Here is a 12239-nt window from a genome sequence, read left to right as displayed (position 1 = left end):
ATTTAGTCCTTTTACTCACAGCTCCAACATCAATGATGAAACAGTCTCCGTTGTTCAAACTTGACCAGCTGAAGGGAACTTCTGAAGCCCTGATGACCCTCCTTCCTTTTATGTGTAGAAGTCGTTGTGCAGTGAGGTCATTGGTAACAACATGTGTAAAACCAGAAGACAATCCACCAGCCTGAGGGAGAAATATGGGATCATGTGTTACACAGAAACTCATTGTGGTACATAGGGGCAGTATTATAGTAGTTATATTCTTGTATGTAGGGGCAGTATTATAGTAGTTATATTCTTGTACATAGGGGGCAGTATTATAGCAGTTATATTCTTGTACATAGGGGGCAGTATTATAGTAGTTATATTCTTGTACATAGATACAGTATTATAGTAGTTATATTCTTGTATGTAGGGGCAGTATTATAGTAGTTATATTCTTGTAAATAGGGGGCAGTATTATAGTAGATATATTCTTGTACATAGGGGGCAGTATTATAGTAGTTATATTCTTGTACATAGGAGCAGTATTATATTGTTTATATTCTTGTACATAGGAGCAGTATTATAGCAGTTATATTCTTGTACATAGGGACAGTATTATATTAGTTATATTCTTGTACATAGATACAGTATTATAGTAGTTATATTCTTGTACATAGAGGCAGTATTATAGTAGTTATATTCTTGTACATAGGGGGAGTATAATAGTAGTTATATTCTTGTACATAGGAGGCAGTATTATAGTAGTTATATTCCTGTACAAAGGGGCAGTATTATAGTAGTTATATTCCTGTACATAGGAGCAGTATTATAGTAGTTATATTCTTGTACATAGGGGACAGTATTATAGTAGTTATATTCTTGTACATAGGAGCAGTATTATAGTAGTTATATTCCTGTACATAGGGGCAGTATTATAGTAGTTATATTCTTGTACATAGGTGGCAGTATTATAGTAGTTATATTCTTGTACATAGGGGGAGTATAATAGTAGTTATACTCTTGTACATAGGAGGCAGTATTATAGTAGTTATATTCTTGTACATAGGGAGCAGTATTATAGTAGTTATATTCTTGTACATAGGGGGCAGTATTATAGTAGTTATATTCTTGTACATAGGGGGCAGTATTATAGTAGTTATATTCTTGTACATAGGGGGCAGTATTATAGTAGTTATATTCCTGTACATAGGGGCAGTATTATAGTAGTTATATTCTTGTACATAGGGGGCAGTATTATAGTAGTTATATTCTTGTACATAGGGAGCAGTATTATAGTAGTTATATTCTTGTACATAGGGGGCAGTATTATAGTAGTTATATTCTTGTACATAGGGGGCAGTATTATAGTAGTTATATTCTTGTACATAGGGGGAGTATAATAGTAGTTATACTCTTGTACATAGGGGCAGTATTATAGTAGTTATATTCTTGTACATAGGTGGCAGTATTATAGTAGTTATATTCTTGTACATAGGGGGAGTATAATAGTAGTTATACTCTTGTACATAGGAGGCAGTATTATAGTAGTTATATTCTTGTACATAGGGGGCAGTATTATAGTAGTTATATTCTTGTACATAGGGAGCAGTATTATAGTAGTTATATTCTTGTACATAGGGGGCAGTATTATAGTAGTTATATTCTTGTACATAGGGAGCAGTATTATAGTAGTTATATTCTTGTACATAGGGGCAGTATTATAGTAGTTATATTCTTGTACATAGGTGGCAGTATTATAGTAGTTATATTCTTGTACATAGGGGGAGTATAATAGTAGTTATACTCTTGTACATAGGAGGCAGTATTATAGTAGTTATATTCTTGTACATAGGGGGCAGTATTATAGTAGTTATATTCTTGTACATAGGGAGCAGTATTATAGTAGTTATATTCTTGTACATAGGGGGCAGTATTATAGTAGTTATATTCTTGTACATAGGGGGCAGTATTATAGTAGTTATATTCTTGTACATAGGGGGCAGTATTATAGTAGTTATATTCCTGTACATAGGGGCAGTATTATAGTAGTTATATTCTTGTACATAGGGGGCAGTATTATAGTAGTTATATTCTTGTACATAGGGAGCAGTATTATAGTAGTTATATTCTTGTACATAGGGGGCAGTATTATAGTAGTTATATTCTTGTACATAGGGGGCAGTATTATAGTAGTTATATTCTTGTACATAGGGGGCAGTATTATAGTAGTTATATTCTTGTACATAGGGAGCAGTATTATAGTAGTTATATTCTTGAACATAGGAGAAATATTATAGTAGTTATATTCCTGTACATAGGGGCAGTATTATAGTAGTTATATTCTTGTACATAGGGGCAGTATTATAGTAGTTATATTCTTGTACATAGGGGCAGTATTATAGTAGTTATATTCTCGTACATAGGAGGCAGTATTATAGTAGTTATATTCCTGTACATAGGGGCAGTATTATAGTAGTTATATTCTTGTACATAGGGGGCAGTATTATAGTAGTTATATTCTTGTACATAGGGGGAGTATAATAGTAGTTATATTCTTGTACATAGGAGGCAGTATTATAGTAGTTATATTCCTGTACATAGGGGCAGTATTATAGTAGTTATATTCCTGTACATAGGAGCAGTATTATAGTAGTTATATTCTTGTACATAGGGGACAGTATTATAGTAGTTATATTCTTGTACATAGGGGGCAGTATTATAGTAGTTATATTCTTGTAAATAGGAGCAGCATTATAGTAGTTATATTCTTGTACATAGGGGCAGTATTATAGTAGATATATTCTTGTACATAGGGGCAATATTATAGTAGTTATATTCTTGTACATAGGAGGCAGTATTATAGTAGTTATATTCCTGTACATAGGGGCAGTATTATCTATATATATAATCGTCTTATCCCGTCTGTCTGTGTGTCTGTGTGTCCAGGAAATCCCGCGTCGCTCATTGGTCCGGCAGCAGCCAATCAGCGCCGGGGGATTTCTAAAAAAAGAAGGCGGCCGTTAGCGGCTCATCTGCGGGACGGAGCTGAGCGGCAATGTAGCCGGGAGATGACCGGCGCGAGGCGCTCATCTCCCAGCCGGTAGCAGCGGAAGGACCGCCGGCGCCGCTGACCTCCATGCGGAAGGGAGGACCGGGGAGCGGCGCTGCGGGTCGGGATACTTCTGCTGCGAGTGCCCGCTATGTCCCGGGTTCTCACAGCGGAAGTATCCGCACAGGCAGCGCCTCTCCCCGGTCCTCACCAAGACGATTCGATGATTGGTCGCGGTCTTCGGACCTGACCAATCACTGATCTTAGCGCAAAACTTAAACACTATTGTGCTGATTGGTCGCCGACGCTGCCCGCGACCAATCACCGATTTGGGCGCCAAATTTAAATATCGGCCGCGACCAATCACCACAGCAGTGGTTAAATGTGGAGCCAAGATCGGTGATTGGTCGCGGCCGATATTTAAATTTGGCGCCCAAATCGGTGACTGGTCGCGGCCGATATTTAAATTTGGCGCCCAAATCGGTGATTGGTCGCGGCCGATATTTAAATTTGGTGCCCAAATCGGTGATTGGTCGCGGTCAGCGTCCGCGACCAATCAGCACAATAGTGTTTAACTTTGGCGCCAAGATCAGTCATTGGTCGCGGGCCAAAACAGCGACCAATCACCGATTTGTGCGGCAATTTTAAATAGCGTCCGCGACCAATTGGATGTCAGCGCCGCTGCCTGTCCAGATACTTCCGCTGCAAGAACCAGGGACATGAGCGGGCGCTCGCAGCAGAAGTATCCCGACCCGCAGCGCCGCTCCCCGGTCCTCCCTTCACACCCTAGCCGCTGATGTCCCCACAGTATCCGCATGGTGTTACAAAGGTCCGGAAATTTGTGTTAAAAATCGCTGATTGGTCGCTGGCGCTGCCCGCGACCAATCACCTATTCGGGCGCCAAATTTAAATATCGGCCGCGACCAATCAGCACAGCGGTGTTTAAATGTGGAGCCAAGATCGGTGATTGTTCGCGGCCGATATTTAAATTTGGCGCCCAAATCGGTGTTGGGCGCGGGCAGCGTCCGCGACCAATCAGCACAGTAGTGTTTAACTTTGGCCGCAAGATCAGTGATCGGTCGCGGGCCAAGTCCGCGACCAATCAACGATTTGTGCGGCACATTTAAATAGCGGCCGCGACCAATTGGACCCGCAGCGCCGCTCCCCGGTCCTCCCTTCACGCCCTAGCCGCATGGATGTCAGCGGCGCTGCCTGTGCGGATACTTCCGCTCCGAGAACCCGGGACATGAGCGGGCGCTCGGAGCAGAAGTATCCGGACCCGCAGCGCCGCTCCCCGGTCCTCCCTTCACACCCTAGCCGCTGATGTCCCCACAGTATCTGCATGGTGTTACAAAGGTCCGGACGTTTGTGTTAAAAAACGCTGATTGGTCGCTGGCGCTGCCCGCGACCAATCACCGATTTCAGCGCCAAATTTAAATATCGGCCGCGACCAATCACCGATCTTGGCTCCACATTTAAACACCGCTGTACTGATTGGTCGCGGACGCTATTTAAATGTGCCGCCCAAATCGGTGATTGGTCACGCACAGCGTCGGCGACCAATCAGCACAGCGGTGTTTAACTTTAGCGCCAGATCACTGATTGGTCGCGTGCGGAGAGCGCGACCAATCAGCGAATCGTATTGGTGCGCGGGGAGCGGAATCGTATTAGTGAGGACCGGGGAGCGCCGCTGCCTGTGCGGCCACTTCCACTCCGAGAAGCCGGGAGATGAGCGACTGCTCGCAGCAGAAGTATCCGAACTCGCAGCGCCGCTCCCCGGTCCTCCCTTCACACCCTAGCCTCTGATGTCCCCACAGTATCCGCATGGTGTTACAAAGGTCCGGACATTTGTGTTAAAAATGGCTGATTGGTCGCTGGCGCTGCCCGCGACCAATCACCGATTTGGGCGCCAAATTCAAATATCGGCCGCGACCAATCAGCACAGCGGTGTTTAAATGTGGAGCCAAGATCGGTGATTGGTCGCGGCCGATATTTAAATTTGGCGCCCAAATCGGTGATTGGTCGAGGGCAGCGCCAGCGACCAGTCAGCGATTTTTCACACAAATGTCCGGACCTTTGTAACACCATGCGGATACTGTGGGGACATCAGCGGCTAGGGTGTGAAGGGAGGACCGGGGAGCGGCGCTGCGGGTCGGGATACTTCTGCTGCGAGCAGTCGCTCATCTCCCGGCTTCTCGGAGTGGAAGTATCCGCACAGGCAGCGGCACTCCCCGTTCCTCACTAATACGATTCCGCTCCCCGCTCCTCACCAATACGATTCGCTGATTGGTCGCGCTCTCCGCACGAGACCAATCAGTGATCTTGGCGCTAAAGTTAAACACCGCTCTGCTGATTGGTTGCGGCCGCTGCCCGCGACCAATCACCGATTTGGGCGCCACATTTAAATAGCGGCCGCGACCAATCACCGATCTTGCCGCGACATTTAAACACTGCTGTGCTAATTGGTCGCGGCCGTCAGCTGCCAACAATCAGCGAGATTGGCGGCAAATTTAAACAACGCTCTGCTGATTGGTCGCCGGCCGCGACTAATCAGCGATTTTGGTGCCAAATTTAAACATGCTCTCCATTCCTCACTAACACGGTTCGCTGATTGGTCACGGCCGCCGCCCGTGACCAATCAGCGATTTTGGCGCCAAATTTAAACACCGCTCAGCTGATTGGTCGCGGCCGCCATCCGCGACCAATCAGCCAGATTGGCGCCAAATTTAAACAACGCTCTGCTGATTGGTCGAGGCCAGCGACCGCGACCAATTAGCAGAGCGATGCAGAGCGGGGTTTAAATTTGGCCCCAAAGTCGCTGATTAGTCGCGGCTGACGGCCGCGACCAATCAGCAGAGCGTTGTTTAAATTTTGCGCCAAAATCGCTGATTGGTCGCGGCCGGCGGCCTCGACCAATCAGCAGTATTGGCGCCAAATTTAAACACCGCTCTGCTGGTTGGTCGTGACTAATTAGCGATTTTGGTGCCAAATTTAAACACGCTCTCCAGTCCTCACTAACACGGTTAGCTGATTGGTCGCGGCCGCCGCCCGCGACCAATCACCAATATTGGCGCCAAATTTAAACACCGCTTTGCTGATTGGTCGCGGTTGCCGAACGCGACCAATCAGCGATTTTGGCGCAAAATTTAAACAACGTTCTGCTGATTGCGCCCCGTCGGCCGCATACCTATTCTAGAATACCCGATGCATTAGAATCGGGCCACCATCTAGTAGTAGTTATATTCCTGTACATAGGAACAGTATTATAGTAGTTATATTACTGTACATAGGGGCAGTATTATAGTAGCTATATTCTTGTACATAGGGGCAGTATTATAGTAGTTATATTACTGTACATAGGGGCAGTATTATAGTAGTTATATTACTGTACATAGGAGCAGTATTATAGTAGTTATATTCCTGTACATAGGAGCAGTATTACAGTAGTTATATTCTTGTACATAGGGGACAGTATTATAGTAGTTATATTCTTGTACATAGGGGCAGTATTATAGTAGTTATATTCTTGTACATAGGGAGCAGTATTATAGTAGTTATATTCTTGTATGTAGGGGCAGTATTATAGTAGTTATATTCTTGTACATAGGGGGAGTGTTATAGTAGTTATATTCTTGTACATAGGGGCCGTATTATAGTAGTTATATTCTTGTACATAGGGGGCAGTATTATAGTAGTTATATTCTTGTACATAGGGGAGTATTATAGTAGTAATATTCTTGTACATAGGGGCAGTATTATAGTAGTTATATTCTTGCACATAGGGGGCAGTATTATAGTAGTTATATTCTTGTACGTAGGGGCAGTATTATAGTAGCTATATTCTTGTCTATAGAGGCAGTATTATAGTAGTTATATTCTTGTACATAGGGGGCAGTATTATAGTAGTTACATTTTTGTATATAGAGGCAGTATTATAGTAGTTATATTCTTGTACATAGAGGCAGTATTATAGTAGTTATATTCTTGTACATAGGGGCAGTATTATAGTAGTTATATTCTTGTACATAGGAGCAGTATTATAGTAGTTATATTCTTGTATGTAGGGGCAGTATTATAGTAGTTATATTCTTGTACATAGGGGGCAGTATTATAGTAGTTATATTCTTGTACATAGGGGAGTATTATAGTAGTTATATTCTTGTACATAGGGGCAGTATTATAGTAGTTATATTCTTGCACATAGGGGGCAGTATTATAGTAGTTATATTCTTGTACATAGGAGCAGTATTATAGTAGTTATATTCTTGTACATAGGGGCAGTATTATAGTAGTTATATTCTTGTACATAGGGGCAGTATTATAGTAGTTATATTCTTGTACGTAGGGGCAGTACTATAGTAGTTATATTCTTGTATATAGAGGCAGTATTATACTAGTTATATTCTTGTACATGGGATCAGTATTATAGTAGTTACATTCTTGTACATAGGGGGCAGAATTATAGTAGTTATATTCTTGTACGTAGGGGCAGTATTATAGTAGCTATATTCTTGTCTATAGAGGCAGTATTATAGTAGTTATATTCTTGTACATAGGGGGCAGTATTATAGTAGTTACATTTTTGTATATAGAGGCAGTATTATAGTAGTTATATTCTTGTACATAGAGGCAGTATTATAGTAGTTATATTCTTGTACATAGGGGCAGTATTATAGTAGTTATATTCTTGTACATAGGAGCAGTATTATAGTAGTTATATTCTTGTATGTAGGGGCAGTATTATAGTAGTTATATTCTTGTACATAGGGGGCAGTATTATAGTAGTTATATTCTTGTACATAGGGGAGTATTATAGTAGTTATATTCTTGTACATAGGGGCAGTATTATAGTAGTTATATTCTTGCACATAGGGGGCAGTATTATAGTAGTTATATTCTTGTACATAGGAGCAGTATTATAGTAGTTATATTCTTGTACATAGGGGCAGTATTATAGTAGTTATATTCTTGTACATAGGGGCAGTATTATAGTAGTTATATTCTTGTACGTAGGGGCAGTACTATAGTAGTTATATTCTTGTATATAGAGGCAGTATTATACTAGTTATATTCTTGTACATGGGATCAGTATTATAGTAGTTACATTCTTGTACATAGGGGGCAGAATTATAGTAGTTATATTCTTGTACATAGGAGCAGTATTATAGTAGTTATATTCTTGTACATAGGGGCAGTATTATAGCAGTTATATTCTTGTACATAGGGGCAGTATTATAGTAGTTATACTCTTGTACATAGGGGCAGTATTATAGTAGTTATATTCTTGTACGTAGGGGCAGTACTATAGTAGTTATATTCTTGTATATAGAGGCAGTATTATACTAGTTATATTCTTGTACATGGGATCAGTATTATAGTAGTTACATTCTTGCACATAGGAGGCAGTATTATACTAGTTATATTCTTGTACATAGGAGCAGTATTATCGTAGTTATATTCTTGTACATAGGAGCAGTATTATAGTAGTTATATTCTTGTACATAGGGGGCAGTATTATAGTAGTTATATTCTTGTACTTAGGGGCAGTATTATAGTAGTTATATTCTTGTACATAGAGGCAGTATTATACTAGTTATATTCTTGTACATAGGAGCAGTATTATAGTAGTTATATTCTTGTACATAGGGGCAGTATTATAGTAGTTATATTCTTGTACATAGTAGCAGTATTATAGTAGTTATATTCTTGTACATAGGGGGCAGTATTATAGTAGTTATATTCTTGTACATAGGGGCAGTATTATAGTAGTTATATTCTTGTACATAGGGGAGTATTATAGTAGTTATATTCTTGTACATAGGGGCAGTATTATAGTAGTTATATTCTTGCACATAGGGGGCAGTATTATAGTAGTTATATTCTTGTACATAGGAGCAGTATTATAGTAGTTATATTCTTGTACATAGGGGCAGTATTATAGTAGTTATATTCTTGTACATAGGGGCAGTATTATAGTAGTTATATTCTTGTATGTAGGGGCAGTACTATAGTAGTTATATTCTTGTATATAGAGGCAGTATTATACTAGTTATATTCTTGTACATGGGATCAGTATTATAGTAGTTACATTCTTGCACATAGGAGGCAGTATTATACTAGTTATATTCTTGTACATAGAAGCAGTATTATCGTAGTTATATTCTTGTACATAGGAGCAGTATTATAGTAGTTATATTCTTGTACATAGGGGGCAGTATTATAGTAGTTATATTCTTGTACTTAGGGGCAGTATTATAGTAGTTATATTCTTGTACATAGAGGCAGTATTATACTAGTTATATTCTTGTACATAGGAGCAGTATTATAGTAGTTATATTCTTGTACATAGGGGCAGTATTATAGTAGCTATATTCTTGTACATAGTAGCAGTATTATAGTAGTTATATTCTTGTACATAGGGGCAGTATTATAGTAGTTATATTCTTGTACATAGTAGCAGTATTATAGTAGTTATATTCTTGTACATAGGGGGCAGTATTATAGTAGTTATATTCTTGTACATAGTAGCAGTATTATAGTAGTTATATTCTTGTACATAGGGGGCAGTATTATAGTAGTTATATTCTTGTACATAGGAGCAGTATTATAGTAGTTATATTCTTGTACATAGGAGGCGGTATTATAGTAGTTATATTCTTGTATATAGGAGCAGTATTATAGTAGTTATATTCTTGTACATAGGGGGCAGTATTATAGCTGTTATATTGTTGTACATAGGGGGCAGTATTATAGTAGTTATATTCTTGTACATAGGAGCAGTATTATAGTAGTTATATTCTTGTACATAGGAGGCAGTATTATAGTAGTTATATTCTTGTATATAGGAGCAGTATTATAGTAGTTATATTCTTGTATATAGGGGGCAGTATTATAGTAGTCATATTCTTGTACATAGGAGCAGTATTATAGTAGTTATATTCTTGTACATAGGAGGCAGTATTATAGTAGTTATATTCTTGTACATAGGAGGCAGTATTATAGTAGTTATATTCTTGTATATAGGAGCAGTATTATAGTAGTTATATTCTTGTACATAGGAGCAGTATTATAGTAGTTATATTCTTGTACATAGGAGGCAGTATTATAGTAGTTATATTCTTGTATATAGGAGCAGTATTATAGGAGTTATATTCTTGTACATAGGGGGCAGTATTATAGCTGTTATATTGTTGTACATAGGGGGCAGTATTACAGTAGCTAAATTCTTGTACTTAGGAGCAGTATTAAAGTTTTTTTTTTAATGTCATGTCCATAGGAGGAAGTATCATATAGCAGTTTATATATACTGTATACTTATCATTTTTACATGTTTTAATTCTGTAATTACATTTGAGGTAGGGTAAGTGCATTTGATAATTATAATATTCTACAATGAATCCACTTTTCAGGTCTAATACTCCTAAAACAAAGGTTTGTTTTACCTGATATTTAATGCCAGCTTTAAAATAACCCACGAAGGCGTTGCTCTCACAGTTATGGAGCTCCCGGTACTGCACAGCTTTTCCACCCAGGTGGTCGTCCATCTGTACAGTGAATATGGCTGCGGCTGTGCTCTCATCCTGGCTGCATTCACTTCCTATGGGGGTTATAATGTGCTATTACATAGATGCATCATATGGACATTACATAAGTATTAGGTTTTTTTTTTTTCTTTTACAAAACTTTTCAGGAAATCTTACAAACTTCTATCCCGTTATCGTACAGTGATCAATATGCAAATAACATGTTCTGCTGTCGGCAATATGTGGACTTTGTGTGCCTCGCTTATTTCCTTGCCATGTTCTTACTGTAGCACTCAATACCTTCCCCACTTAGTATGAGCGATACTATTATTCAGGAGCAGTATTCAGTTATGTGCCATGGAGCTGCCTACAAACTAATCTACACTTCATATCAGTCCTTTTCTGAGCCCTCTTGACACTTCAAACATTTTTCAATGTCATTTATAAGGAGCCTCATTAGAACATATTGCAAGTTTTAACGCCTCCTTCCATCAGTTTTCCAGGGTGGAGATAAGTGGCAGCAGATATACATGTTGGCTGCTTATCTCCACAGCTAAATGTGCAACAATGTCCAGTTGGGCCATGATTAATGTCCATATTATATGAAGGCGGAGGAACAAGTCAATGGTCATTGTAGTAACTGTTGTGTCATGAGACCATTTTTGGATTTCCTACTCTGAGCGTCTCCTCTGTTCAAACCTCAACTAATTTAATGTGTTCTCGTATTTGTTACGTATATAGTAAACTCAATGCAAGTTCTCATCAAATGTAAGACCCATTAACACTTACCGAGCCAGTAGTGCAGACTATAAATCATATACCGCGGCATCTCCACCGTGTTGAGCAGCAGATAGGCATCTCCTACATAGAAGTTCCCATACTGTTCCTTGGGGACCTCCGCCAGCTTCAACTTCTCAATCCTCCAGATCTGAAGCCCACTTTTCTTACCAGCCTTCTCAAACTCCTTGTGTTTCACATCCATGACTGGTCGATCGCTGGGATCTGCGGTGTCCTGAATCCGGCTTTACTACAGAAGCAACAATATCAGGATGCAGAGTGCACAGATAATAAACTGGATTATATAGGGAGGAGATTGCACTCCAGGCCAATCGGAGCATAATAATGCCATAAAACGAGAGGCGCACGTTCACACTTACTAGAAAAATAACCACTAAGAAATAATCTAATATCCAGCAAGCACTGCAATAGAACAGGCATAAAACAGTGGAATTAAAGGGAATGTCCACCCCTGAATCTAAATAAGTCACATTTTCTGTGCTGATGGATTTCATAATACATTCCTTAGCTTTGGGACTGTTGATTTCTCAGTCCACTTTTAATTATAGGACTATAGTGACCTTGTTTCCCTAGCCTTAGTCCTTTTCCTGTGGGCATATTTATTATAGACTTTTTCTATTATCCTATATCATTTCCTCCAGTATCTATTATGGCATTGGGCTTGTCCCACCACAGCTTACCTAGTAGCCCCCACACAACTGTTACTTTACTCTGTGTAACTTTATATCATGCACCTTGTGATCCACTTCTGCACACACGCCCTTCCCTATGTGGTTCGGAGTGTTTTTAACTAATTGTACATCCAAATGTGAAATGTATACTTTTTTACTTCTGTTTTTATGAAGTGTGGGCACCCGTTTCTCCAGTGCCACAGTCTTACCAATTGT

General features: G+C 39.9%; 1 pseudogene; it reads right to left on the bottom strand.

Annotated features, from left to right (window-relative positions):
- The window catches only part of LOC141264889 (scinderin-like), a 113089-nt pseudogene extending 101483 nt beyond the window's left edge, over positions 1-11606 (bottom strand).
- Positions 11607-12239: the final 633 nt, after the last annotated feature.

The sequence above is a fragment of the Phyllobates terribilis genome, unplaced genomic scaffold (genome assembly GCF_046119375.1).
Source record: "Phyllobates terribilis strain yellow unplaced genomic scaffold, ASM4611937v1 Scaffold_4__5_contigs__length_816908805, whole genome shotgun sequence".
Taxonomy (NCBI): Eukaryota; Metazoa; Chordata; class Amphibia; order Anura; family Dendrobatidae; genus Phyllobates; species Phyllobates terribilis.
This window is presented reverse-complemented; position numbering and strand designations above follow the sequence as displayed.